Source organism: Schistocerca americana, chromosome 2 (assembly GCF_021461395.2).
Source record: "Schistocerca americana isolate TAMUIC-IGC-003095 chromosome 2, iqSchAmer2.1, whole genome shotgun sequence".
NCBI lineage: Eukaryota > Metazoa > Arthropoda > Insecta > Orthoptera > Acrididae > Schistocerca > Schistocerca americana.
In genome coordinates this window covers 801491777-801518451 of record NC_060120.1, presented here as the reverse complement: position 1 = coordinate 801518451, position 26675 = coordinate 801491777, and the positions used below count along the sequence as shown (strand labels likewise).

The 26675-nt window shown below is 43.5% G+C and overlaps 1 protein-coding gene across 1 annotated transcript in view; it reads right to left on the bottom strand.

Annotated features, from left to right (window-relative positions):
* The window catches only part of LOC124595868 (glutathione S-transferase 1-1-like), a 34884-nt gene extending 32148 nt beyond the window's left edge, over positions 1-2736 (bottom strand). The window contains exon 1 of the mRNA XM_047134774.1: positions 2648-2736. The gene's annotated coding sequence lies outside the window, so the exon portion shown is untranslated. The remainder of the gene's footprint in view (positions 1-2647) is intronic.
* Between the last annotated feature and the right edge of the window lie 23939 nt (positions 2737-26675).

Below are 26675 nucleotides of genomic sequence, written 5' to 3'. Positions count from 1 at the left end.
GCGGAGTATGGATGTAGATGTAGATGTGGAATGCGGTTTACAACAGAACGACATACTTGGCAACCTTTTAGCTGCTGACACTCCCCAGACGATTCGACCCCTCTAAGGAAGTCGTTGACTGCAATCACATTGATGAGATCTGACCCATTTGGGGTGCAGAGCGACTGCTGTTTTTTCTCTATTATGGGGGATGGAACGACTAGGGTCTGTTTAAAACCGTTCGACGAATTGGTGGTCGGGGGAGGGGCGAAGTGGACACCGAAACATACATGAATAAAATTGCAAACGTTCGCTCTAAGACCCCAGGTTGGTACCACCCTCGTTGCCACTTGCGTGCATTTGTTGAGCCCTATAAAAATAAACATCTAGATATACTACTCTTGACCGTTTCCCAGGCGCCTGTGGGCAGACAAACCCTCCAACATTCCTCAGATTCTGCATGCCTGCAAGTAGTGCTAGAGCAATAGAATAGCGCCACTCGGAAGGAGGATTTCAAAAGAGTTGCCTGCTCTTAGGAATCTAAGAATCGGTCGAGAGTTGTCTTTGCACACAGATATTTTTATATTGCTCAACATACGGTAGGGTGGAAACCCAATCATTGCCAGAAATGTTCCCCGTTCCGAAAGCCAAACACAAGAAATAAAAATGTGAAAATTATGTCTTAATGCTTAAAAGGTAGCTATGTAAACAAAACCATATTACAACTAAATCTCTTTATTACATATTCCATAGGAAATAACTGGAAGTGGACATAAATACTCCGCGAGCGCCAAAAAGTTAGAAACAAGTTTAAAAAATGTGAGCAATCTAAATACCTCTATGAAAAATCTGTGTGCAACAACAACACAAGAGGCTTGCAATTGAGTTAACGACTTTCAGCATGAGACGTCATCAATAAATAACCTACTCTCCAAGACTAGTCTAGAATTCGAATGAAGAACAGCTGCCAGTATGAGCAGTGTCGAAGTAGATATCGTCAATGCAGCGAAGCATATTAAATCATTTCTAGTCCAGATTATACATTAATTACGTTACTTTCAAACCATGCTGATTTACTAACTCCATACTTAGCAGCCATATACAACTGCTGACTTGAAGAAAGATGTGTACCAGAAGAACGAAAGTTGTACAGGTTACATCAGTATCCAAGAAAGCAAATAGGAGTAATTCGCTGAGTTATAGACCCACACCACTGTCGACAATTTTCAGTAGGGTTTTGAAACATTCACTGCATTCGAACATTATGAATTACTTGGAAAAAAAACAATGTGTTGACACTTAGTGAACAAGGATTCTGAAAATACTGTTGCTGAGAAACAGAACACACGAAGTAATGCGTGCTATCGATAGGGGATACCAAGCTCATTCCATAGTTTTAGTTGCCAGAAGGCTTATGACAACGTTCCTTACAAGAGGCTTCAAATTTTGAGCCTGTGGAGTATCGTCTCCGTGATACGACTGGATTCGTAATGTACCTGTCAGACGGATCACAGTTTGTAGTAACTGTCGGACAGTCGTCGAGTAAAATAGAAGTGATATCTGGCGTCCCCGCAGCAAATGTTTTAGAACCGCAGCCGTTCCTGATCTACACAAACGACTTTGGAGATAATCTGAACAGCCCGTTTAGATTGTTTCAGTTGATCTGCAGAAAATCAAAACCAACAGAAAAATGATTTAGACAAGATATCTGTGTGATGTGAAAAATGGCAAATTGACTCTAAATAATGGAAAGTGTGAGGTCATCCACGTGAATATGAAAAGGAATACGTTAAATTTCCGTTACACGATAAACCACACAAATCTAAAGGCTATTAATTCAACTGAATACTTAGGGATTAGGGATTAGAAATATGGACAGCTTAAATTGGAACTATCACATAGAAAACTCTGAGGAGAAGGTGAAAAGTTGACTGCCCTTTATTTGTAGAACACTGCGAACATTGCTGCATTACACTTGTCAGCCTTCATCTCTAGTATTACTCCTTTTGCCGTGACCATCGTAATAAAGTAAGGGAAATCATAGCTGACATGGGAAGACTTTAAGTGTTCGTTTTCACGCGCTATTCGACAGTGGAACAGTAGAGAAATAGTTTGAAGGTGGATCGATGGAACCTTGTATTTAAATTTGAATTGCAGAGCAATCATGCAGCTCTAGACGTAGAGAAATTACCTTTCTGAATCTTAGGTCCCTCTGGATATGGAAACTCCTTTCAACAACTGTTGAATGCAATACACACGCCTGAAATAAACCTGTTCCGAAGTATTTATGACGACGTGTAGTCCCTAGTGTCCACGGTTAGTTGAGTAGATCTAAAAGAGGGCGTTGTTTCCCGTAGAAATTTACGCTAGTCGATAATTCTCTTAACCTTTCGGTAACAGACACCGTTGACCCATTGGTAGTTACTTCGCAATATTCCGGCAACAGGGAGGCGGAGCATTAGCACTGAAGCGATTCCGACTGCGGTATCATGTACAGCAAATGAATCAATAAATAAATAAAATTTAAAAGGAATGATGTTTCGACGGAAAGGTTGCTCTAGTCAGCATAAAAGGAATTTCCATTAGCAAATTATTAATTTTGTCTTCGTGAAAAGTAGAAGGTAAGATTAATAAGCGCTGAACGAAACTGATAGCTGGACAGACTTACCTCCTCGGGGTACAGCGTAACACAGCGACCGCAACTGTTTTGACTTGCGGACACGAAAGCGTGTATTTATAAGACAGCCGAGTCTCCTTATCTGGTGCTAAGGTCAAACTTGTGGTGTAGCTGCAGCATCATTCAGCATGCTGCCTCATGCCCCTGTGCGTTATTAAGCTCTCACTTGATTGATCAGCAGGCTCTCCCAGTACAGGAAATGGCCAATGCCTATGAACACTTCAGTTTATCGTTGTTTGCGATTTGCAGTTTATTCGTTTTAAAAATAAGGCTCTCTTCGAATAGTAATTTTGCTGGTAGGTACCGCTGGATTGCTTTGAAGTTACAAAATATGTTCTTAGTAAAATAAACAAAATTAATTATTTTTGTAATCTTCTTTGTTAACGCAAAAGGCTCTTATACGCAAATTTTTTCCTTAATATCGATTTCCAAACAATGAAAATTGTAGAAAAATAAGCGACTATTCTTTCAGCCCCAAGGACCCTGCGCTACTCAGATCGTAACAACTGCAAAACATCATGGGTTCAATCTCACATGCGTTTTGTTATTGCCCTACAGTCGCTCAGGGCACATATATGCTACTCTTAATAGCTCTTGTACTGTACATTTTATTGAATGACATCGAGAAAAGATGTAAAATGGGAATAAAAAATTCACACACTATGACGTAAGCCAGTATTAATTTTAGCAGAAATAAACAAACACTAACTTAACTTCTCTAAATAGTTAAATAATTTATATTTTCTTGGTTAATGTCTTATTCACTATGTCCATTCTCGGAAGATGACAGTCTAAATGCAACTGATGTTGCAATAGACACTTCTGTTGTAAGACGATAAACAAATTTTTGTTGTGGTTCATAAGAGCATCGTGAAAAATTTAGTTTTTTCATGCCGTCTTCTTAATTGTACAGATCACGTATTCGATATTTATTCTATAAGGGAAAGGTGCGTTCGAAATTTTTAGAGGTTTAATCACATATCGGTAACCGTTGTGGATGTGCCACTTGCTTGTGTTCCAATTAGTGAATCTGTTACGTACATTGTAGAGAGTAGATACCAAAGTACTTCGTATTAAGTTTCCTCCCGTTTCATTTTCGGTTGAAGCGCGGGAAGATTGCCTCTGTGCACGACATAATCTTGTAGAGAGCCATACGTCGTGGGCTGTAATATAATCTTAGATTCCTCAGTCAATAGTGGTTTTCGATACTCTGAAAGTGTCCTTTCTCGTTATAAGTAACGCTTATATTTCTCTGCCAGTTCAGGTTTTTCATCATTTCAGTGACGCTCTCTCTCGGCTAAAACAAAATTGAGGCCATTTGCGTTGCCCTCGTTTGTATATTTTCAATATACCCTGTTACCCCTGTACGAAATGGGTCCCATATACTACAGCATTATTATTAGATGGTTTGCACGAAAGTGTTGTAAGCAGTTCACATTGCATATTCGTTGCATTTTCCCAGTACCCTATCAATGAACTGAAGTCTGCCCCCTTCCTTACCTACGACTGAGTTGATGTGATCATTGCTTTTCGTATCCCCACAAACTGCTACACTCAAGAAGTTTTCATGGGTTGACCGACACCAGCGATGAGTCATTGAGGAGGAGGAGGAGATTAGTGTTTAACGTCCCGTCGACAACGAGGTCATTAGAGACGGAGCGCAAGCTCGGGTGAGGGAAGGATGGGGAAGGAAATCGGCCGAGCCCTTTCAGAGGAACCATCCCGGCATTTGCCTGAAGCGATTTAGAGAAATCACCGAAAACCTAAATCAGGATGGCCGGACGCGGGATTGAACCGTCGACCTCCCGAATGCGAGTCCAGTGTGCTAACCACTGCGCCACCTCGCTCGGTATATGAGTCATTGATATCGCCGTCATAGTATAGTAAATTTTTACGTTTCGGCAAGTGCTCAATGTTAAAATTTCTGTATCCTTAGAGCAAATCGGATCATTTCCAAACTTCGTCAAGAACTGATTGAGTATCTGTGCAGCTTTTTTCAGACAGTACTCCATTACAGATAACTGTATCACACGCAAAAACAGTCTGCGGCTATTATTACTTTTGTTTGCCAGGTCATTACGATACAACGTGAAAAGCAGCTATCACGACTGAAGTTACATCTACATTTGCCGAAGACCATCCATCCATCCAACCATCTAACCATCCAAGACATCATTCCGTGTGCACCCTGCCAAGATATCGACAATCCAGGCAACAATTTTGTTTGATACCCATGATATAACCGTATTTTCGCTTATAAGCGTTGGTTTGGTATTGATTCAAATAAAGTGCTTATCGAAATACCATGATTAGTGGCTTTCGAGGTGTCACGTTCGAAAAGGGAGAGGTGGGTTTCACGTGACACACATTTTCGTAATCATGCTGATTGACATGGAGGAGTTCATTTATGACGAGATAAATTAGGTTTGAGATCAGAATATGTTACAAGATTCTACAACAGATGGATATCAATAATAAGGGCCGAAGATCACGTTATATTTGCATGTTTCTGAGAATAATACTTCCCCTTCATGTTGTTGAGTAAATATGTCAGTTGTTTCCTTTATTATTGCTTGGACTCAGAATTTCGTGCTAAGGGGTATTTCACTTCCGATTTTGTCTGTGTTTAAGCTTCATTAATCTGTCTCTTATGCCACTGTGACGTTTCACTATGCGCCGATAATGACGAAGGAAGCCCAAGATAGCTGCTAATTGAATTACACTAGCATTGAACACGTTGTCAGTTCAAAGTATCTGCCACAAAAATTAGAATATTAACAAATACACTGACAATTCAGGGATATGCCTCACACGTTGTGTAATGAATTGTTTCTTTTCTTTCTGAATACTGACTGACTCTTTGCTCTTCCAGGCTGCTCATTTAAGGAGTGACCAAGATAGTAGCGAAAGGAGCTATTTTCAACTGACATAAGACAGAACCAATAAATATTTGTCTCCCAAATGGCGGGTCGTGGGTCGAGTTTGGATAGGTCAGTCGGAAGAGCACACTCTCGAAAAAGGCAAAGGCTGCGTCTGTGGGCCCCTGCGTAAGACTCAGTTTTAATCTGATCGAATGTTTCAGTGCTTTTGTGTGTTTATTATCTTCTGTTATATTTCAGATTTTTCCAGGTCATTCTCCTCAACATTTCCCTTCTATACATTGCCGCGTTTTGCATTCCACTTTCAGGAAGTTTAGCCTTATTTCAGTAATAATATGATACCAGTTGTTCAGCATTTGTAAGATCACATAACGAATAAGGGTTAACCTGCAATAGGTGCGTCAGTTCTAAATGGCAGGTTACCGTACGAGAAGAATAGAACTCAACTATCAGCGAGGAAAGGAATATGTGGATAAAGAACAAGTTGTAAAACAATATGTTACCGACGAAAGCGCAACTAAAGCAGATCTCTAAACTCGGTTTTCCGAGATTTCTCCCCCAAAGTAGTTGCAGTTAATATTCGAGAAATCTATTCAAGAGCAGCCGCCAACGTGACTAATTCAGAAGTACGTTCTGTCAGCGTCGCGAAGCAGCGTTAAGCCAACAACAGCAAGGCTTCTGGTCCAGGTTCCTTTCAAAGTATGGTGAAACTCTTCCACTTTTAGGAGTTACATACGAGTGCTCCCTCGTCGAAAGATCCATACGTAAAGGTAACGACAATACACAAAGAAATAGAGTAACCTGCTGGGTTATATAATCACATTAGAGAAACTGATTTGTACTGGGATCCCAGAACACACACTGTGCTCCAAAATTACAAAACACCTCGGCAAATACGATCTATTGACATATAACCAGCACGTATTCAGAAAATATCGATCTTGTGAAAATGGTTCTTTATTGACAAAGTGATGAGAGCTATCGACAGCGGATCGTAAGTTGATTCCATATTTTAGATATCCAGAAGGCTTTCGAACCGTTCCTCACAAGCTGCTTATAACCAAATTGCGTTCCAATAGAGTAGGGTCTGAATTGTGGGACTAGATTCATGAATTTGTCTCTGAAAGTAGTAATTGAAATAAAGTAACCTAGTGAATCTGAAGAATATGAGTAGTTCCCCAAGGTAGTGCTCTAGGCTTTCTAACTTTCTAAAGCTGTATAAACGATTTACGAGACTACCTGACATTTTTGCAGATGATACCGTCGCTTACAGTCCAGTAAATTCATCAAAAGATCAAAACGAGTTGCAAAATTATACAACGACGTCTGCATAAATCGCAAAGTGGCAGCTGACCTTAAACGATAAAAAGTCTGAGATTCTCCACATAGCCAATAAAAAAAATATCAGTTGGATGACAAACTTCACACAATTTTGAAGGTTATAGATTCAACTAGACACATTTTTATTACAATTACGAACAACTTAAACTGGAACCACCACATATAAACTGTGTGGGGAAGATAAACTAAAGACTGAGTTTTGTTGACAGAACCCTTAGACACAACAAATTGTCTAATGAGACTGTCTACAACACCTTTTTCCATCCTCTTCTGGAATACTGCTGCGCAGCATTGGATACTTCCCATAAACACGAAAGCGCCAAAGAAACTGGTATAGGCATGCGTATTCAAATACAGAGGCATACAAACAGGCAGGATACGGCGCTGCGGACGGCAACGCCTTTATAAGACAACAAGTGTCTGGTGCAGTTATTAGATCGATTATTGCTGCTACAATGGCAGGTTATTAATATTTATGTGAGTTTGAAGGTGATGTAGTCAGCGGGCGAGCAGCGATCAAGTGGGGATTTTCCCGTACGACCATTTAACAAGTGTACAGTAACTATCAGTAATCCGGTAAAACATCAAATCTCCATCACCGCTGCGGCCGAGAAAAGATCCTGCAAGAACGTGGCCAACGACGACTGAAGATAATCGTCCAACGTGGCAGAAGTGCAACCCTTCCACAAACTGTTGCAGATTTCAATGCTGGGCCTTCAGCAAATGTCAGCGTGCGAACTATTCAACGAAACATCATCGATATAGACTTTCGGAGCCGAAGCCCACTAGTGTACCCTTGATGACTGAACGACATAGAACTTTACATCTCGCCTGGGGTCGTCAAGACCGATATTGGAGTCTTGATGACTGGAAATACGTTGCCTCGTTGGACGAGTCTTGTCTCAAAATGCATCGAGTGGATGGGCGAGTACGTGTATGGAGACAACCTCATGAATGTTTGAGGCGTGTGCACTGGGAGTGATATGGGACATCTAATAAGCCTAGATGCGACTGACAGGTGATATGTACGTAAGCATCACCTCCGTCCATGCATGTTCATTGTACATTCCGACTGACTTCGACATTTCCAGCAGGACAATGCAACACCCCAAACGTCCGGAACATTATTGAGCATATCTGGGATGCCTTGCAATGTCCTGTTCAGATGATGATGATTGGTTTGTGTGGCGCTCAACTGCGCGGTTACCAGCACCCGTACAAATTCCCAACCTTTGCTCAGTCCAATCTCGCCACTTTCATGAATGATGAGGAAATAATGAGGACAACACAAACACCCAGTTCTGTTTAGGAGATATCTCCACCCCGTCGTATTCTTACGGGTTTATGGACAGTCCTGCAGGATTCACAGAGTCAGTTCCTTCCAGCACTACTTCAGACATTTGTCGAGTCCATGCCACGTCGTGTTGCAGCACTTCTGCGTGGTCACGGAGGCCCTACACGATATCATGCACGTGTACCAGTTTCTTTGGCTCTTCAACGTAGAACCGACGGAGGACATCGAAAAAGTTCAAAGACGCCCCCGTTTTGTATTATCGCGAAATGGGAAAGAGAGGATACGATAAGTCATCCGGGGTGGGAATCATTAAAGGAAACGAAATTCCTATCACACACTTTTTCTTCCGAATGTCAAAATATTTTTTAAACAAACTTTTTACCTACGTAGGGATAAGTACCATTGCAACAAAATAAGAGTAATTAGAACTTGTATCGATAGATTGAAGTGCTATTTTTCCCGCATGCTATTCGAGAGTGGAACATTTGAGAAATAGTCTGGCAGAAAGTTCTTACAAACAATTTCAAAAACTTAAGCGTGAATTACAAGATGAAAACTAAACTACGTAGTAATTTGCTGAAGATTCATGCTACGAATGGACCCATTAACCTGAATGAATGGGGTCAAGTCATGGCGTAAGCTGCCCATATGGTCGGACACCAGAAGGCAACTCAAATTTTTAGTAAGAAACATTATATCAACGTTATTATGCAATTGGTATTGAATTTGTCTCTTGACCCAGCATTCATCTGCTTGATCATTGGATTACAAAACTAGTGTGATTAAAAAGAACTATTCAGAAAAGTATTGTGCTTGTTAGTCATATGAGAAACACATATTTACTCCTGCGAACCCTTGAGTGTAGTTTTGCTTTCCAGAGTGATGTTTTACGACGACCATTCTACTGAACATGGCATTAAATCATAATTTTGAAAAGAACACTTATATAATTGGTCTCTTGTGGCGAAAGGAGTGGGAAACATAAGACATCAATTACATCAACGTTTATTTCTTTAAATTATGACGTAATGTCATGCCCAGTAGAGCAGTCATCACAAAATATAGCAGACTCTGGAAAGCAAAAATACACCGGTAGAGCCAGAAGAGGGGCCCTTTAACCAAGGCCCAAACGCTAGTTTCAACAATGATAGTTTTTTACAGCAAGACGTGTTACTATACCCAGAAATTTATATGTTGATTTTCTCTGGCCATAGAAACCTATACACCTGAAATTAAGATTATTAATAGCTGAAGGGCATAAAGCTGATGTGATTCGGGATGTTTATTACTTAAAGGCCGAAAAACGAAAAATAGATTTGAGTATTGGAAGTGTGGAGTTATGGATCGGTAGCCTAAAAGTTGTTTTATGGATTGAAGAAAATCGAGAGAGGGAAAAAGCGTCGTTATGTTTGCAGTTTATGGAGGAAAAATTTTAAGTTTTATCTGATAATGTTTGTTTACTGGTTTAGGACGAAATAGTTTAACAAAGACGATAAGAAAACAAAGTCAGTAATATGGTAGAAGGAGAACGTTAGCACTAAGTGATTGGAAGAATGTGGATGTACGTCATGACACATCATGGACCTATAGGAAACAGTAAATCGGACCCTGGATGGTCTAACGAATCCTCACCCCTTCATTTAACCAAGTGTCTGGAAGTGGAGAATGTAAAACAATTAGAAACTGAGAACTGTGTTTACAGTGATCCAGATGGAGTTTAGAAATTTCAGGATATATGTTGTGTTTTGACCAGCAAATTACTAGTTGCGATGAAGAAATACGAAGGCTAAATAGTAATCCCGTGGTCACAGTCTGCCGCCGGCAGTGCTGCGAGGCGGTCACGCGCCAGAGCGCTGCGGGCGAGGCGCGCACGGTGTGTTTGTGTTTACTTCGGCCGCTGTAAGTGCCGTTTTCCTTCTAGACCACCATGGCGCACAACTATCGGAAGAAGACATTACGTTTCAACTTTTGTTCCGACTTCGCCCGACCCAAGGCCCTGGAGGTAGAACGATTATACGCGATGAAGTTAAAATACCACTAACGGATCTAATTGGTATCCACTTGTCCATAGTTAGCAGTACCGTCTACGTCAAAATGATCAACGATGCGGCGTGCGACAAGGTGCTTCAAGAGGCAAAACGTGGACTGCGCTTCTGTCATTCCGACGGCAACGTCGGACCCGTTACCGTCGATCACGCAGGTCTCGGCACACGGATGATAAGGATCTTCGAACTGCCGTTCGAACTACCTGCAGACGTCGTCATCGAGGCGCTCCGTCCCTATGGCAACGTTCTGGAACATGTTGCCGAACGATGGGTCCAATTTCAGACCTATCCAGTTTTAAACGGTGTTGGACAGGTCCGCATCGAGTTGCAGAAACACGTGCCTTCCTATTTACGTATCGGAGACTGCCGAGCCATTATAATGTAAGACGGCCAACCTCGGACCTGTTCCGGTTGCGGGAAAGAAGGTCACCTACGGTCTGAATGCATTCAACGACGTGTCGCGCAGCTCCCGTTGTCGGAAGCGTCCGTCACACCCACGATGACCGCCCTACCGGTCACTTACGCAGCGGCTCTTGCCACGTCTACAGCTTCGTCCAGTCCGTCGCCCGGTCCTTCCGATCGGCACGTCCCACCGTCCCAGTCACCAACGGACGGTGCAGACGTCCCACCTGACAACCTTGCCGCCGAACACGCTGCCGCACCGGACGCTGAGGAGACCAATACATCTTCACAACACCTGTTTGACAATTTCATTGTACCCACCGATGCCTTCGAACCAGGTCGACGCTCCTCCTTGCCGTCGTCCGACACTGAGGAACACGTGCGCAAACAACGCTCGCCACGTAGGCGCAAACGCCGTCGCCGTTCACCCACGGGCTCTCAGAGCGTTGCCACCCGCGACGACGAAGACGACACCCAAGCAGCCGACATTTCCACGCAGAGGTCGGCGGACAACTTTCACGATGAACAAGACGTTTCGCAGGACGGGACCACCATGGAGGTCGCCACGCACAATGAAACGATCGGTGCGCCGGTTGAGACGCCTGTCTCCCCGCCGACAACTCCAGATCTCTCTCACCACGACGCAATTCCCATGGACATTGGACAGACCCACGGCACAGGAGCATGAGCTGACGACATTGAGGAAGGTAGGCCCCTCCTCCGGATGAGTTACCTCCGCCGGACGAGGCTGCCTGTTAACATCAAAAGCGAGGCATTGCAGCTGATGGGACGGAACTTCCTGTCGGTGCCCTCCTCTTACTTCCCTTGGTGATGGTAGATGCGCGTCCACCACCACTGAAACAAACTTACCGGTTTGCCACACTGAACATCAACATGATCGGCACTGCACCCAAGCTGCAACTCCTATGTGACATGCTTCGGGCCTCCGACGTCGACGTCGCCCTTCTTCAGGAAGTACGCGTTGCCACACTACCACCAGTCTACGGCTACGACTCATACACGTCCACATGTGATCAATCAGGGCGTGGAGTGGCTTTCTACATACGCGAAGGAATCCCACTCACGGACACGACAATCCTTCCCTGTGGAAGAGGCATGGCTGTTACCATCTTCGACACGCGCGTCATCAATATCTACGCTCCATCTGGCTCCACGAACCGTCGGCAGCGGTCCACTTTCTTCGGACATGACGTGGCGCCCCTGTTTTCTGGACGCTATGATCGCCTTATCATGGGAGGCGATTTCAACTGTGTCCTCCATCCGCAGGACCAAGTACCTGGTTATTCGCCATGCCCGGCGCTGCTCACCTTAATCGAAGATTTTCATCTAGTGGACGTTTGGGAGAAAATTCATGGCAATACCCCCGGTTTTACCCATTACACAGCACATTCTGCGAGCAGACTGGACCGGTTTTATGTCTCTGCTCACCTCGGCAATGAAGTCGCCCAAGCTGAACGATGGCCCCTTGCATTTTCGGACCATTGCGCAGTCATTTGCTCCCTGGCTCTGCCACCTCAGTCAGTGTGGCGCAGCAGAGGTTACTGGAAGCTTAATACCTCCCTCCTTAATGATCCACACTGCCGACAATGTATTGCCACTACATGGGCGTCTTGCGAAAGACGCCTTCCGCAGTACACATCCACGTTCCATTGGTGGCTCAAATGTGCCAAACCTGCGATCAGAAAGGCCTTCATACAATGTGGCAAGGAAGCAGCAGCATGGCATCGAGACACCACAAATTTTCACTACGCCGTCCTCCGTGAGCTCGATGCGCTCCCTCCATCACCTGACACCCACAGGGAACGACAACGTACTAAAGCTCGTCTCCTCTCTCTTCAACGTGCACGACTGCATGGTGTCGTGGTGCGTTCCCGACGACAAGACCTCCTCCACGACGAAACCCCATCCACAATCCATGCCGCATCCGACCATAGTCGTCGACGTCGGCTTTTCGTCCCCAACATCACGACCTCCGATGGTGTTCACCACACAACACAGGCGGCGGTCGTGTCCGCCTTTGCTGAACATTATCGCCAATTTTATGATGATGAACCGATGGCGACGCCCATTCCTGATGATCTCCGTCCTTCCCCTGATCGGACCCTCACCGTAGCGGAGTCAACGTCCATGATGTCTGCAATCACCGCAGAAGAGGTGGTAGATGCGATCAACAAAGGGGCCAAGAACAAATCACCCGGACCAGATGGTCTCCCAGTGGAGTTTTACCGGGCGTTCACCACGTTAATGCTTCCTCGCTGGACGGAAATGATTCACGAACTCTTTACTCCGTCCTTCCCAATTCCACCTGAATTCGTCACTGGCATTCTTCTACCTGTGCCTAAACCGAAGGGAGGGTCTCATGTCTCTGCATATCGCCCCCTTACGCTACTGAATGCAGACTATAAAATCTATGCACGCCTCTTAGCAGCGCGCATACGCACCGTCTTACCTACGGTCCTTTCACCTGAACAGACTGCACGTGGTTGTGGGGCCACCTTACAAACAGCCCTAGGAGAATGCCGTGACCTCATTACACTGGCGTCGGTTTGTCGCCTTCGTGCAGCACTGGTATCCGTCGATTTCACGAGTGCCTTTGATCGCGTTCGACACCCATTCCTCCTCATGGTGGCGACACGTATGGGGTTCCCATTGCTTTTTGTCGATGCCATTCGCCGGTTGCTCCTTCCCGCGGTCTCGATGGTACAAGTCAATGGGAGGCTTGTGGGGCCGATTCCTATACGCCGCTCTGTGCGTCAAGGATGCCCTATGTCTACTTTACTACATGCCATTGCACTTGAGCCCCTCATCACTGGACTTACCTCTAGACTGCAGGGCCTCACTTTGAGTGACCACACCTTTCACTGTAGGGCTTATGCGGACGATCTCCTCCTTCTCACCTGCTCCTCCACGGAACTCAGTGACGCCATCCAATGGATCCACCAGTATGGACGTCTTTCTGGTAGCATTCTTAATGTCCATAAATCGACTATGATGCACATTGGGCGCGGCCTCCCGGCTATGGTGCCGACCCCACTCCCAGTTAGTGCCACCCTTCGTTACTTGGGTATCGAATTTACGAGCTCCACACACCGCACAGTGGCCCTGGCTTACCGGCGGCTTTTGCAGTCGATTCGGCACCATGTCCGCGGTCAAGTGCACCGCAACTTAAACCAACTCCAACGTGTGTCCTATGTCAACATCTATGTCGCCCCTAAACTGGTACACGTCGCCCAGATCCTCCCAATGCCGTTACTCCTTGGCCGCCGCATCCAATCAGCCTTTGGATATTTCGTGTCAGCAGGGGCACTTTTCAAAGTCCGCTACAACACTAACACTGCCTCCTGCAAAAGGTGGCCTCGGACTCATCAACGTGCGGGCACGCTCTTCTGCACTCTTTGTCCACACTCTGTTGCGGCACTGGCAGGGGCCGGTCCCGTCTTTAACACGCAGTCTCTTAGATATCCTCCGGCCAGCTTCTCTCGATCCACCGATCAATGTGGCACCTATTTCTCCATTATTGTACTACGTCGCCAATTGTTTCATAGAACTCAGCTACGTTCGGGCCGATCTTCCAGTCACCCGTCCTCCCCGTACAAAAGATTATTATCGTTTGTTTATGCTGTCCAACCCTTGCGACCCCATGGTGCTACAGCATCCTGACATTAACTGGCGCACGGTTTGGGGGTGTGTGCATGCACCCTTTTTACCGTCGTCTGTGTCTGCACTCTGGTATGTTTTAGTCTATGGAAAATTCCCGACTAATAGTCGACTTTATCGCATAGGACTGGCCACCTCCCCACTCTGCCCTGACTGTCAGCTCGAAGACACCGACGAGCACCGTCTTACGTGCCCCCTGAAACAAAACGTATGGCTCCTCATCCAACGAATCGTGGGCTTTTACCTCCGTGCCCCGCCAACGACGGTAACCCCGGATTTCCTGTTGTTGCCCCAGACATTTCACTACTCTCTTGCTAAGCACCATACCCTAATCTGGTTTCGAGGACAGGCTTTAGAATATCTCTTTCGGAGTGGTCCGCATACAGTCCTTGACTTCTGGTACAAAGTTGTGGCCCCGCATAGCACCCTCACCCGAAAACCATCTTACCGACAAACTTTTGCCGGTTATCTCCGCAGCGTCTTCCTTGACCCCCCTCAAAGTTGGGGTGTACCATGCCTACCTGTCACATGATGCAACACCCTTATCCACGTTCTCATGCATCGACCAAAAACACACACATTTTTTTTTTTAAACAAAAGGAAGTGGACAGAATATGTTATATTTTGTTGTATTTAATGTTTTTCTTTTTTAATATTATTTTTTTTTGTTTAACTAACAGTCATTTGTATATTTTTAAATGGTACCTTGAACTCTTGCATAGTGAATATATATGTACTTTTAGTTTGTTCAATACAAATTTTTAAACAAAAACAAAAACGAACAAAAAAAAAACAAAAAAAAAAAAAAAAAGGAAAAACAGGATATGTTCTAATTTGTTGTATTTCATGTTATTCTAATAATTTGTTTACCTAACACTCATTTGTATATGTTTAACTGGTACCTTGAAGAACTGTTGCTTTGTGTATATATATATATGTACTCTCCGTTTGTTCAATAATAAAGAATAAAAAAAAAAAAAAAAAAAAAGGGGGGTAGCGTCTTTGATTCATAATCAAAACGTCTTCGGTCCCGGGTTCGATACCCGCCACTACCTAAATTTTGATAAATAATCAGCATTGGCGGCCGAAGACTTCCGCCATAAGAAGTCAGCCTCATTCTGCTAACGGCCTTGTCAAAGATGGCGTAGGAGCGGACAGAGGTTCAGGGCACTCTCTTGTCCTAGGGGTGGGAAATTGCCCCTAAGGGCGGAAGAATCAGCAATGATCAACGACATGAGGATGCAGAAGGCAATGGAAACCACTGCATTAAAGACACGTAACGTGTATCCACAGGACATGTGGCCTGTAATTGAAGAAGTGTCATGATGATCTCTCCATTGGCAAAAGATTCCGGAATAGTTCCTCATTCGGATCTGCGGGAAGGGACTGCCAAGGGGGAGATTACCATGAGAAAAAGATTGAATAATCTACGAAAGGATAACGTTCTACGAGTCGGGGCGTGGAATGTCAGAAGCTTGAACGTGGTAGGGAAACTAGACAATCTGAAAAGGGAAATGCAAAGGCTTAATCTAGATATAGTAGGGGTCAGTGAACTGGAAGGAAGACAAGGATTTCTGGTCAGATGAGTATCGGGTAATATCAACAGCAGCAGAAAATGGTGTAGGATTCGTTATGAATAGGAAGGTAGGGCAGAGGGTGTGTTACTGTGAACAGTTCAGTGACCGGGTTGTTCTAATCAGAATCGACAGCAGACCAACACCGACAACGATAGTTCAGGTATAAATGCCGACGTCGCAAGCTGAAGAACAGATAGAGAAAGTGTATGAGGATATTGAAAGGGTAATGCAGTATGTAAAAGGGGACGAAAATCTAATAGTAATGGGCGACTGGAATGCAGTTGTAGGGGAATGAGTAGAAGAAAAGGTTACAGAGGAATATGGGCTTGGGACTAGGAATGAAAGAGGAGAAAGACTAATTGAGTTCTGTAACACGTTTCAGCTAGTAATAGCTAATACCCAGTTCAAGAATCACAAGAAGAGGAGGTATACTTGGAAAAGGCCGGGAGATACGGGAAGATTTCAATTAGATTACATCATGGTCAGACAGAGATTCCGAAATCAGATACTGGATTGTAAGGCGTAGGAGCAGATATAGACTCAGATCACAATATAGTAGTGATGAAGAGTAGGCTGAAGTTCAAGACATTAGTCAGGAAGAATGGATACGCAAAGAAGTGGGATACGGAAGTACTAAGGAATGACGAGATACGTTTGAAGTTCTCTAACGCTATAGATACAGCAATAAGGAATAGCGCAGTAGGCAGTACAGTTGAAGAGGAATGGACATCTCTAAAAAGGGACATCACAGAAGTTGGGAAGAAAAACATAGGTACAAAGAAGGTAGCTGCGAAGAAACCATGGGTAACAAAAGAAATACTTCAGTTGATTGATGAAAGGAGGAAGTACAAACATGTTTCGGGAAAATCGGGAATACAGAAATACAAGTCGCTGAGGAATGAAATAAATAGCCGGCCGAAGTGGCCGTGCGGTTAAAGGCGCTGCAGTCTGGAACCGCAAGACCGCTACGGTCGCAGGTTCGAATCCTGCCTCGGGCATGGATGTTTGTGATGTCCTTAGGTTAGTTAGGTTTAACTAGTTCTAAGTTCTAGGGGACTAATGACCTCAGCAGTTGAGTCCCATAGTCCTCAGAGCCATTTGAACCATTTTTTTGAAATAAATAGGAAGTGTAGAGAAGCTAAGAGGAAATGGCTGCAGGAAAAATGTGAAGACATCGAAAAAGATATGATTGTCGGAAGGACAGACTCAGCATACAGGAAAGTCAAAACAACCTTTGGTGACATTAAAAGCAACGGTGGTAACATTAAGAGTGCAACAGGAATTCCACTGTTAAATGCAGAGGAGAGAGCAGATAGGTGGAAAGAATACATTGAAAGCCTCTATGAGGGTGAAGATTTGTCTGATGTGATAGATGAAGAAACAGGAATCGATTTAGAAGAGATAGGGGATCCAGTATTAGAATCGGAATTTAAAAGAGCTTTGGAGGACTTACGGTCAAATAAGGCAGAAGGGATAGATAACATTCCATCAGAATTTCTAAAATCATTGGGGGAAGTGGCAACAAAACGACTATTCAAGTTGGTGTGTAGAATATACGAGTCTGGCGACATACCATCAGACTTTCGGAAAAGCATCATCCACACAATTCCGAAGACGGCAAGAGCTGACAAGTGCGAGAATTATCGCACAATCAGCTTAACAGCTCATGCATCGAAGCTGCTTACAAGAATAATATACAGACGAATGGAAGAGAAAGTTGAGAATGCCCTAGGTGACGATCAGTTTGGCTTTAGGAAAAGCCAAGTGACGAGAGAGGCAATTCTGACGTTACGGCTAATAATGGAAGCAAGGCTAAAGAAAAATCAAGACACTTTCGTAGGATTTGTCGACCTGGAAAAAGCGTTCGACAATATAAAATGGTGCAAGCTGTTCGAGATTCTGAAAAAGGTAGGGGTAAGGGAGAGACGGGTCATATATAATATGTACAACAACCAAGAGGGAATAATAAGAGTGGACAATCAAGAACGAAGTGCTCGTATTAAGAAGGATGTAAGACAAGGCTGTAGCCTTTCGCCCCTACTCTTCAATCTGTACATCGAGGAAGCAATGATGGAAATAAAAGAAAGGTTCAGGAGTGGAATTAAAATGCAATGTGAAAGGATATCAATGATACGATTCGCTGATGACATTGCTATCCTGAGTGAAAGTGAAGAAGAATTAAATGATCTGCTGAACGGAATGAACAGTCTAACGAGTACACAGTATGGTTTGAGAGTAAATCGGAGAAAGACGAAGGTAATGAGAAGTAGTATAAATGATAACGAGAAACTTAACATCAGGATTGATGGTCACGAAGTCAATGAAGTTAAGGAATTCTGCTACCTAGGCAGTAAAATAACCAATGACGGACGGAGCAAGGAGGACATCAAAAGCAGACTCGCTATGGCAAAAAAGGCATTTCTGGCCAAGCGAAGTCTACTAATATCAAATACCGGCCTTAATTTGAGGAAAACATTTCTGAGGATGTACGTCTGGAGTACAGCATTGTATGGTAGTGAAACATGGACTGTGGGAAAACCGGAACAGAAGAGAATCGAAGCATTTGAGATGTGGTGCTACAGACGAATGTTGAAAATTAGGTGGACTGATAAGGTAAGGAATGAGGAGGTTCTACGCAGAATCGGAGAGGAAAGGAATAAGTGGAAAACACTGATAAGGATGATAGGACATCTGCTAAGACATGAGGGAATGACTTCCATGGTACTAGAGGGAGCTGTAGAGGGCAAAAACTGTAGAGGAAGACAGAGATTGGAATACATCAAGCAAATAATTGAGGACGTAGGTTGCAAGTGCTACTCTGAGATGAAGAGGTTAGCACAGGAAAGGAATTCGCGGCGGGCCGCATCAAACCAGTCAGTAGACTGATGACAAAAAAAAAAAAAAAAGGTGAAATCTGAGGAATTATATGAAATGAAGAGTCCGAGTCCATGGACAGGGAAACGCAGATCGCTAAAAGGACTATGGAGTTGTGGAAAAAGGGAATATTCATAACCGGTAATTTGGTTAAACAGTATTACAAGATGACCCCACGGAATGACAGTCCTACTGTGGATAGTATGAGTGTACGGCCAGTAAAAGGACTATCACGTGAGAAACAATATTTTGATTTTTATATACCTAGGGAGAACCCAGCAGGAAATAGTGTTTCATTGTGTGATATATATGGATGTAAATAAAGCGCTTGTCCTGTCGTTATAATGACCGTGAAGAATTTTTACGTCAAAGTTTCGTTAGACATGCAAAGTATGGAAAAAATGTACTAGTCGTTATACGAAACCACTTTCTAACTTTCTGAACGATTGGTAAGATAATTGGGGATAATATGCGTCGTCTGTATTGCCACCAATGCAGCGACGTGGGACTGATGCTTGTTGCTATTCAGAAAGTGTTAAATAACAGTTCACATCGGCCGACATGTTTGTGTCTGGTTAGAGTTCATTCGTAAGGAAACGAATGGCATTATTAGAGGGACAGTAAGGTTTCAGCCTTCACAGTCACTGAGGAAGCGTGACACTTGACATGGTAATTAGATATACAGAGAAGAAGCCGTAAAGGCTGAAGAGTTTCTCTGTGGATCGAAAAGCCTTGGTGCGAACCTACTACCTATCCAATAAACTGAGGAATAAATGGAAGAAGTTGTTTGTTCAGAGGTCATTTAAAGTGCGACACATTCCCCATTCAAATATTATGGAAACTGAAACACTACGAACCAGGAAAAATGCGACGTCTCTGATATACGATTTCGGGCGTAATTGAAATGACTGTCTTGTCGCTAATAACTGGACATATTAAAGAAACCTGTGACCACGAGATATAGACGCAGTTTTCCGAGAACTGTGGGCTGTGATCTTAACACATTCTTTTAAGAACATTAATTTTATTTTGTCCTGTGTGGGGAATGTTACTACATTTGCCTTGATTCTGAGATCTATTCATTTTATTCTGTAGGGCTGATTGTTACTTTAAGAATTTCCATTCTAGATGTTGCTTATATTCGGTATTTGAATTTTTATCGTTATTGAGTGTCATGATACAAATACACAGCGTGTTCGGGCATTCCCGTTGCAAACTTACTCAAATATAATATAATTAATGGAAATTTAACTTTGTAAAGTGTACACATAGGTTGTTCGGAAATTCCCTTTACAAATTTCTAGTACTTGTAGCGGGGAGTGAGTGTAAAATATTCTGAACAGGCACCCACATCCGGAAACCTACCGTTTCCGTTCTACGACGGGTTCAGTTCAGATTTGTGACGCGTCTACGTGTGGTGAGGAAAAGAAAAGTCTCACAGTTGCTTGTGCTGGTACGCAATAGGGTAGTAGACTGGTTCTTGTGGGATCGTATCTAACGTTTAATTTACGAGACTCCTGTACAGACAGGGGGAGGTCTGGCGTCACGAGTTCTCGCCGCTGCACTTGTAACTGAAGACACACCAGAACATGCTTCGTAGGTACAGGAATAACGTCTGTACCAACGTTGGTGGTCGCCAAATCGAGTCGCTGTTGTAATGCATGAGTCCTAGTGGAGGTGGTTTGCCATTGCCTTCCTCCGACCGTAATGGGGATGAATGATGATGATGATTAAGACGACACAACACCCAATCATCTCGAGGCAGGAAAAAAATCCTTGACCCCGCCGGGAATCGAACTCGGCAACCCATGCGGGGGAAGTGAGAACGCTACCCCAAGACCACGAGCTGCGGACTTTGGAATAATGTAAAACGATAATGTTTAAGTGTTAATATAAACAAATGTGCTTAAGTGATTAATGGACGATTCGTTATCTTTCCTTCCGGATTCTTACCTAATAACTGTACTGCTTCAAGCCTAATTCAATTTCTCAAGCAGTAATGGGCGAGCTAAACATCTGAACTGAAATCATCGTTGAATGAAAACAGTGCGTTACCGAACATAGGTTCCCAATCAAAATATGTACTCACTCCCCCTTAAAACTACTAGAAATTTGAAAAGGTAATTTCCGAACACCTTGTATAAATACTCTACAAAGCTAAATTTTCATTTGTTAATTTCTTTTTGCTTATTATATTACATACACAAAAGGCACAGAACTAAACTAAAATGTAGAGCCAAACAGAGGATAGTTGATTTCTCGTCCCAAAAAATATTCAAATGTGTGAATTACTAAGGGACCAAACTGCTGATGTCATCGGTCCCTAGATACTTACACACCGCTTAAATTAACTTATGCTAATAACACCACACACACACACACACACACACACACACACACACACACACACACACACACACACACGTGCGCCCGAGGGCGGACTCGAACCTCCGGCGGGAGGGGCCGCACAATCCGTCACATGACGCCTCAAACCCCGCAGCCACTATGCGCGGCAATTCCTCGTCATGAGCTGGCTACATCACAGTGTGATTCACTTCGAAGTGGAAAAGAAGATATATAATTAAGAACTGAGTAAAATTAGTTTACCAATGCAGACCAAAACTGAAAGCAGGAGAAGGGAGACCCGATAGAAGTACTCAAGGTACCCTCCACCACACACCATTAGGTGGCTTGCGGAGTATGGATATAGATGTAGATGTCTCAAACGGTATGTGAATGGCGATTTCGTTGTCAATTTTTGTTCGCTACATCGTATACTACGTCTTATACAGAAGTGCGGAGAGTCACATTCAATGCAGCGTTCTTGAGCGTACAAACCTCATTACTGGCATAACGAGAAACCATTTATAAAACTTCCGACATATTAAAGAAAACCGAGAAGGCAGTGCGCAAGTGGAAAAATGGCTGAGCGCTATGGGACTCAACTTCTAAGGTCATTAGTCCCCTAGAACTTAGAACTAGTTAAACCTATCTAACCTAAGGACATTACATCTATGCCCGAGGCAGGATTCGAACCTGCGACCGTAGCGGCCTCGCGGTTCCAGACTGCAGCGCCTAGAACCGCACGGCCACAACGGCCAGCGCGCAAGTGGATTTGACGACTATACGATGAGAAAGCGTATATGGAGGCAGGTCACAAGGAGCGTCGAGATAACTCTGTGGCATATCGCGGAAGGAACGCGTGTTTACAGACGTAAATGTTTACTCTAACTGGTGTGTGTGTGTGTGTGTGTGTGTGTGTGTGTGTGTGTGTGTGTGTGTGAGCTTAAAGCTAAGATTTGTGCTACACCGTCTGAATCATGCAACGAAATCATATTTTAAAATGATGCACGTAAGCACTCCACACAGCACATCGTATGAAAACACACACACACACACACACACACACACACACACACACACACACACGCCATGTACACTTTCACAATCATCCTTTAGTAAACACACGAAAATCCTGACAGCTCTCTCTCCCGACTAATTTTTACTTCAAATAGTGTTGGATATGCATGGTGTAAGGCTATCGCTGTTCTAAAACAAGTATTTCCGAAACAGCTAAGGAATGTTTTAAGCTAGAGTAAAAATAATACGAAAGCAACTTGAAAATATCTTTACAGCATCACTTTGGAGGAAGTCGAATTTGACAACTAGAACAAAACTCATTACCCTATTTAGGAGGAAATGAAACTGAAAATACTGAATTACAGCTACATCTACATCTACATATATACTCCGCAAGCCACCCAACGGTGTGTGGCGGAGGGCACTTTACGTGCCACGGTCATTACCTCCCTTTTCTGTTCCAGTCGCGTATGGTTCGCGGGAAGAACGACTGTCTCAAAGCCTCCGTACGCGCTCGAATCTCTAATTTTACATTCGTGATCTCCTCGGGAGGTATAAGTAGGGGGAAGCAATATATTCGATACCTCATCCAGAAACGCACCCTCTCGAAACCTGGCGAGCAAGGTACACCGCGATGCAAAGCGCCCCTCTTGCAGAGTCTGCCACTTGAGTTTGCTAAACATCTCCGTAACGCTATGACGGTTACCAAATAACCCTGTGACGAAACGCGTCGCTCTTCTTTGGATCTTCTCTATCTGCTCCGTCAACCCGATCTGGTACGGATCCCACACTGATGAGCAATACTCAAGTATAGGTCGAACGAGTGTTTTGTAAGCCACCTCCTTTGTTGATGGACTACATTTTCTAAGGACTCTCCCAATGAATCTCAACCTAGTACCCGCCTTACCAACAATTAATTTTATATGATCGTTCCACTTCAAATCGTTCCGCACGCATACTCCCAGATATTTTACAGAAGTAACTGCTACCAGTGTTTGTTCCGCTATCATATAATCATACAATAAAGGATCCTTCTTTCTATGTATTCGCAATACATTACATTTGTCTATGTTAAGGGTCAGTTGCCACTCCCTGCACCAAGTGCCTATCCGCTGCAGATCTTCCTGCATTTCGCTACAATTTTCTAATGCTGCAACTTCTCTGTATACTACAGCATCATCCGCGAAAAGCCGCATGGAACTTCCGACACTATCTACTAGGTTATTTATATGTATTGTGAAAAGCAATGGTCCCATAACACTCCCCTGTGGCACGCCAGAGGTTGCTTTAACGTGTGTAGATGTCTCCCCATTGATAACAACATGCTGTGTTCTGTTTGCTGAAAACTCTTCAATCCAGCCACACAGCTGGTCTGATATCCCGTAGGCTCTTACTTTGTTTATCAGGCGACAGTGCGGAACTGTATCGAACGCCTTCCGGAATTCGAGGAAAATAGCATCTACCTGGGAGCCTGTACCTAATATTTTCTGGGTCTCATCAACAAATAAAGCGAGTTGGGTCTCACACGATCGCTGTTTCCGAAATCCATGTTGATTCCTACAGAGTAGATTCTGGGTTTCCAAAAACGACATGATACGCGAGCAAAAAACATGTTCTAAAATTCGACAACAGATCGACTTCAGAGATATAGGTCTATAGTTTTGCGCATCTGCTTGACGACCCTTCTTGAAGACTGGGACTACCTGTGCTCTTATCCACTCATTTGGAACCTTCCGTTCCTCTAGAGACTTGCGGTACACGGCTGTTAGAAGGGGGGCAAGTTCTTTCGCGTACTCTGTAGAATCGAATTGGTATCCCGTAAGGTCCAGTGGACTTTCCTCTGTTGAGTGATTCCAGTTGCTTTTCTATTCCTTGGACACTTATTTCGATGTCAGCCATTTTTTCGTTTGTGCGAGGATTTAGGGAAGGAACTGCAGTGCGGTCTTCCTCTGTGAAACAGCTTTCGAAAAAGGTGTTTAGTATTTCAGCTTTACGCATGTCATCCTCTGTTTCAATGCCATCATCATCCCGGAATTTATGGATATGCTGTTTCGACCCACTTTCTGATTTAACGTAAGACCAGAACTTCCTAGGATTTTCTGTCAAGTCGGTACATAGAATTTTACTTTCGAATTCACTGAACGCTTCACGCATAGCCCTCCTTACGCTAACTTTGACATCGTTTAGCTTCTGTTTGTCTGAGAGGTTTTGGCTGCGTTTACACTTGGAGTGAAGCTATCTTTGCTTTCGCAGTTGTTTCCTAACTTTGTTGTTGAACCACGGTGGGTTTTTCCCGTCCCTCACAGTTTTACTCGGCACGTACCTGTCTAAAACGCATTTTACGATTGCCTTGAACTTTTGCCATAAACACTCAACACTGTCAGTGTCGCAACAGAAATTTTTGTTTTGATCTGTTAGGTAGTCTGAAATCTGCCTTCTATTACTCTTGCTAAACAGATAAACCTTCCTCCCTTTTTTTATATTCCTATTAACTTCCATATTCAGAGATGCTGCAACGGCTTTGTGATCATTGATTCCCTGTTCTGCACTTACAGAGTCGAAAAGTTCTGGTCTGTTTGTTATGAGTGGGTCCAAGATATTATCTCCACGAGTCGGTTCTCTGTTTAATTGCTCGAGGTAATTTTCGGATAGTGCACTCAGTATAATGTCACTCGATGCTCTGTCCCTACCACCCGTCCTAAACATTTGAGTGTCCCAGTCTATATCTGGTAAATTGAGATCTCCACCTAAGTCTATAACAAGCTGAGAAAATTTATGTGAAATGTATTCCAAATTTTCTCTCAGTTGTCCTCCCACTAATGCTGCTGAGTCGGGAGCTATATCCGCCCCTCTCCACAACGTGTAAAAATTTATTGTATTTATTACAACTGCAAACATTAAGTACAGGATTTTAATCAAACGTGACAGACAGACTGGTCTTAGGAACGAATGCAGCACAGTGTCCATACGCAAGTCGTAAAGTAATCTATAGTACAGGCAATGGCTATGAATGAACGCTCTTCCTGGGAACGTGGATTTCAAAAACCTGCCGTCTCAGTTTCAACACAATCAGTACCGACAGCATATGAAAAATAAGGGTTTTATTCAAAATACTTCTCTACACATCGTCGATTCGGCTCCTGCTACGTTTTATACAGATAGCGAAAAATTCGTAATTAAAGGGGAGGCCATACAAGGGAATTCCATTACAACAAAGTTACTCTGAGAAGCACTAGATATATATTCGGCTCGCCTCCAATTGGGAAGAAGAATAAGGAATATCTGTGACTCGAACATACCAAAACCACCTTCCTTTTGTTCATGGAACTGTAAAGTTAGCATACCGTGCAGAAAGGACTAATCACCCAGAACAACTGAACAACTGTTCTATTATCCATAACTTCCTCTTAGTCATAACGACGTTTTGGACGTCTTGCCTATCCGCATATTTCCAGCCGTTGCACTAGATAAACTGGTAAGTATAGTCACCGGTTATTCTCTCACTGCTATGTTCATTTTATCCGACAATTTATATAAGAAAATACATAGGTAACTTATTCTAAATTAAAGTTAACCTCCTCTGAGAAAATTTCTTAGGAACCCCACCTGGTACTTCTTATATTCCATAAACTGTATAAAATTTTACATATACAAGCGATTAATACACTTACAACATATAGTCTACAAACTCAGATATATATATATTCTCCATAATGCATAAAATAAAACCGGGTAATTCTCCGTTGCTAAGATAGATATGTCTTCAAATTATTCTTGAGGTATATTTAAGTATGTGTCATCGGATTCATTATTGCCCTCATTCTCAGCTAAGAGGAGTTACGTGTTGAAGTGCATTTGCGAATATCTGTAGAATTTACTGCTACCAATATACTTGTGCTCCTTATGCCGCAATCTCATAACAAAGCTCATATATTTGTCTCCATTTTCATTTAATTTTATCAAGATTACAGAATACCAGTGAGTTAATTAGCTTTGCTAGCTTGAAAGATAAAAAAAAATAATCCAGCGGTGTTCTATCCCTATAAACATTGTCAAGTACACCACTTACTGCAGAAACCCGCTCACTACATACTTACAATTCTCTGCCGAGGTAGTACCCCCTTATTCGTTGCTGCTGTTGTTGAAGATGGTAGCATCTTCTGGGGCCACGGCTAATTATAGGGGCGGGCAATCGTAATTAATACAGTCTCTTCCGCCCGTCCACTGTCCTTCCTCCTGCTACTAGTCATCTGGCCGACGCGCATACATGGTGCCGCCGAAATGGTACCCTCTCCACTGCGAGAGCGTTAACACCACGCATACGCACACCACAAGCGCTGGAGCCCGTCCGTCTCTCTCTCTCTCTCTCTCTCTCTCTCTCTCTCTCCGCGTAACAACCCCCCTACCCAAAGATTTTACAACGCTCAAGCACTGCTATTATCGTTGCTAGTCGATGCAAATAACAATTCCTTTGGCTTTTTCCCAGAGCTTAGAAGTTTCACAGTAAAACACAGATAAATACAATAAATCGTCAATAGACTTCTACCTAAATGTACACATACAGTGAAG